Raw genomic sequence first — 4434 nt, forward strand, 5'->3', positions numbered from 1 at the left:
GAGGAAGCCGGAGTACGGGAAGAGAACCCACACCAAGGGAAACCTAAAGTACAAAAACTAAAATAATACAGGTCCTTCTCAAAACATTAGCATATTGTGATAAAGTTCATTATTTTCCATAATGTAATGATAAAACTTAAACGTTCATATATTTTAGATTCATTGCACACTAACTGAAATATTTCATGTCTTTTATTGTCTTAATACGGGTAATTCTGGCATACAGCTCATGAAAACCCAAAATTCCTATCTCACAAAATTAGCATATCATGAAAAATGTCACTAAATGAGCTATGCACCTAATCATCTGTGTAGTGGTGATTGTTTGTCAAACCAAACATCCAATTAAGTTCCAATAAGCCACTATTTACGCACAGGGGTCACGTTTTCTTGACGCAGGCAAAAGAAGTTGAAGTCCAGTTGATTTATTTCCTATATTTTTGCAACATTACAGAGTTCAAACATTCCCTTGCTCTGTCACCCCTCTTGCACTGGTAAAAATCCAGAGGCCCCTAACCCAAATGCCTGCTGGTCCTTACCAGGCTCCTACATTTGGACCGCCCACATTTCCTCCTGTTTTACATAATAAAAAACAGAAAAAAAAAATGATAAAACAACAAAAAATAAATGCACAAAATTCAACAATGAACCTATTAAGTCTGTAATAATACAAAAAATATATACGTTTAGGAATTAACACAATTCAAATGGATAAAGAAATAAAGAATAAATAGCTTCAACAATCTGAATAAACAAATTAACTCTAAACACCTGCAAAAGATTCCTGAAGCCTTTAAAAACCCAAGCCTGGTTCATCACTCAAAACCCCAATTATGGGTAAGACTGCCGACCTGACTGCTGTCCAGAAGGCCATCATTGACACCCTCAAGCAAGAGGGTATGACACAGAAAGATATTTCTGAACCAATAGGCTGTTCCCAGAGTGCTGTATCCAGGCACCTCAGTGGGAAGGAAAAAGTGTGGCAGAAAATGCTGCACAACAAGAAGAGATGACCGGACCCTGAGGAAGATTGTGAAGAAGGGCCGATTCCAGACCTTGGGGGACCTACAGAAGCAGTGGACTGAGTCTGGAATAGAAACATCCAGAGCCACCATGCACATAAGTACTTTTTTAAATGCACGTATTTTTGAATATGTATTTTCAAAAGCGAGTACTTCAGTACTTTAACTAGAGCAGGTTTTTGACCGAGTAACTTTTACCTGTAGTTGAGTAAGATTTGACTACTAGTATTAATACTTTTACTCAAGTACTACTGATGAGTACTTTGTCAATCACTGCTGGGATACAGCAGGATGAAACGCCTCCACAAACATTCCTGTCTCTGCTCACACAGATCATGCAGGTTGAGAGTTCTGCTGCCTTCTTCAGCCCTCCTTTTTGTTAGAATTTTCTTCTTCATGAAGAGGTTTGTTGAATCTGCTTTGTTGTGAAGCTTTACATGGAGTCAGCTGCTGGTAAAAAATAAAGCATCCACAGGTTAGTCTGGGAAACACAGTTTTTGTAATTGCTAAAGTAGATACCTTAACTGATTTTTTGTAAAATAGTCCAACTGAGCATTTAAAGCTCAGAACATCTGAACTGCTTTTTTTCTCAAGGGAAGGGTTAAATGCAGAGGTACATTTCTTCAGTGAGAGAAACATAAAGATCAATTATTATTAGATGTATTTAACTGTTTGTTTTCTTAATACAACCACACACCTGCTATCAAATCCAAATACAAAATATTTATGTTTCATTACTTTGAATTTGGAATTAAGAAATGTCCAATCTCTTTATAAGATAATTTAGTGAGTTTCATCTCCATAATGTGATTGTCTGTCACAGGAGTCTGGCATAGTCTAATACTGCCCTCTGGTGGATACTTGTAGAAGCACAGTACACTGAGCTTGATTTCAGTGTTTAAACAACATCTTAACAATTTAGCACTGTGTAGATCAGGTCAGATTATATATTGTGATTAAAATCAGACATATAATTATACAACAAATATTCCAAATTGATTAGAAAAATCAATTATTGACCCATTTTTATTTGGAAAGAATCAATACTAAAAAATGCTGCATTCATTTGTAGTTGATACTAAAGGTTTAAGAAGTTAGGTTTAATTTTGACTTTTTAATGTCTATTCATAAGAGTTTAGAAAACAATCATGCCAATATTTATTAATCTATTGTCTGTGAAAGGGGTGGGCAATTCCAGTTTCTGAGGGCTGACATCCTGCAACTTTAGATATGTTGTTGGTCCAACACACTGGAATAAAGTCATTGGATGATTAAGAGCACATTTGTGTTGGACCAAGTGCATATATAAAGTTGAAGGACCTTCTGAGGCCCTCAGAAACTGGAATTGCCAACCCCTGGTCTATGCCTTGCCTTAGCAGAGTACTTATCTTTTGGCGTTTATTAGGCAAAAGGCAGAGATAAACATTGTTGCTAAATTGAAAAATAGCACATCAAGTATTTCAGACATCAGCAACTAGGTGGGCCCTGATGTTTGAAGCAGTTGCACGGTCTAATACATCAGCTTGAAAAATATAACTGCATAAATATATCTTCTTGTTACTTTATTTGGGTGTTTGGGTTTTGGTTTTCATCTGTCTTTTGATTTTTTAGGTGTTATCATTATAACTTTGTTGTGCTTTTTATTGGTAATGCAATATTTCCATGCTGCAGTAGGTAATTTTGTTTGTTCTAGTGTTTTTTTTTTTCATTTAGTGTTTTTCCTTTTTTCTAAACTGACTGTGTAAATCAGATGCAGACTTTTCCCACAAAAATAAATCATTCATAGAGAATGATTAGAGAAAAGAGAGTAACAAAAAAGACAAACAACTAGCAGGGAAAGTTAAGAGAATATAAATATGACGTTATATTAACATATTATCCATCCATTTTCTGTCTCACTTATCCCTACTGGGGTCGTGAGGGATGCTGGTGTCTATCTCCAGCTGTCTACAGGCAAGAGGCGGGGTACACCCTGGATAGGCCGCCTGTCCATCGCAGGGCAACACAGAGACAAACAGGAAAAAAAAAATATTCGCACACACACTCACAATTTAGGGCAAAGGACAATTTAGAGAAACCAATTAACCTGTGGGAGGAAGCCAGAGTACCCGGAGAGAACCCACGCATGCTCAGGGAGAACATGCAAACTCCATGCAGAATGAGCAGGGCCAGAAACGGAACCCAGATATTCTTGCTGCAAGGAGGCAGTGCTACCCACTGCGCACTAAGCAGCCCATGTTTACACATTAATTAAATGTTATATCTTGTGCAAACAGGTGAAAAGGTTATTTCCTCTTTATGGTTTTTCTCTATGGGTCTAAAGCTTTGCTAGAAACAGGATTGAACTCATAAGAAATCATGTTTTTGACAGGAAACAAAGTTTTTGTTGTGTGTGAAGAGTTTCTTCCCTTTCTCCCCACTGGTCATATAGTGTAATGCCATGTGTTTTTGGAAAATACTATACCAGCATCAGCATTAGGTATGAAAGCTTGCAGCGTTTATCATCTGCAGAGACCTGCGTCTAAGCGAGATTATGACTTAAGCTTTAGTCAGTGGTTTCTTTGTGCCCTAGGTCAGCGGAAGTGTGTGAATTATTTTCTCCTCCTCAACTTCCCTGCTCTTATTCTTTACCAGCTGTCCACCTTTCCTCTGATTAGTTCACCAGGTTCTGTTTAGATTTTACACTCCTCCCTCCGTATTTAACCTCCAGGTAACTCTTTGTTTCTTGTTGTATATTTCTGTTGCACTGCTTTTTCTCTGTCCGTGCTTGATTTTCTGTTCATCCTTTTCAAGACCTATAGGTTTTTGGTTTTCTTATTTAGACCTTCACCTTGCTCATCAAGAGTTATGAAGCTCTAACCAGTGGATCCAGTTTGATAACATTTCTACTTACATAAGCAAAACATTCCATAACAGAGTACTTCCCGGTGCACATGCTAAATTTGATTTGTCCCTATTACAGTAAAGTGCTCTGAGTTTACATATTTCAACTCAGTGTCATTATTTGTAACAAGGCAACACTTTAAGAATAAACTAGATCATTTGATGAAAGGTCAGGCATTTCTGCTGAGCCAAGACCTTTGACAACTCTACTAAGAGGTAAGGTGTAAAAATGGAGGTAGTTTCTTATTAAAACTCTCAAACATCTAAGGAAAGTTTTATAAAAAAAATAATAATATATATATATATATATATATTATTTTACTTCCTGCTGTTTTGTTTTCTGTGGCATGTTATGCTTTTACTTTTTAGCTTCCTGTTTTTAATGTTTTTATCTGCCTGTACAGTGTCCTTGGGTGTTGTGATAAGGCGCTTTCAAATAAAATGTATTATTATTATATATAAAAAAAAAAAAATAAAAAAACTGTTTTCTCACCCCTCGTGGGGTGGTATGTGTCATCCTCAAGCTCGG

The sequence above is a fragment of the Cyprinodon variegatus genome, unplaced genomic scaffold, assembly GCF_000732505.1.
Source record: "Cyprinodon variegatus isolate N-32 unplaced genomic scaffold, C_variegatus-1.0 Scaffold704, whole genome shotgun sequence".
NCBI classification, from domain to species: domain Eukaryota; kingdom Metazoa; phylum Chordata; class Actinopteri; order Cyprinodontiformes; family Cyprinodontidae; genus Cyprinodon; species Cyprinodon variegatus.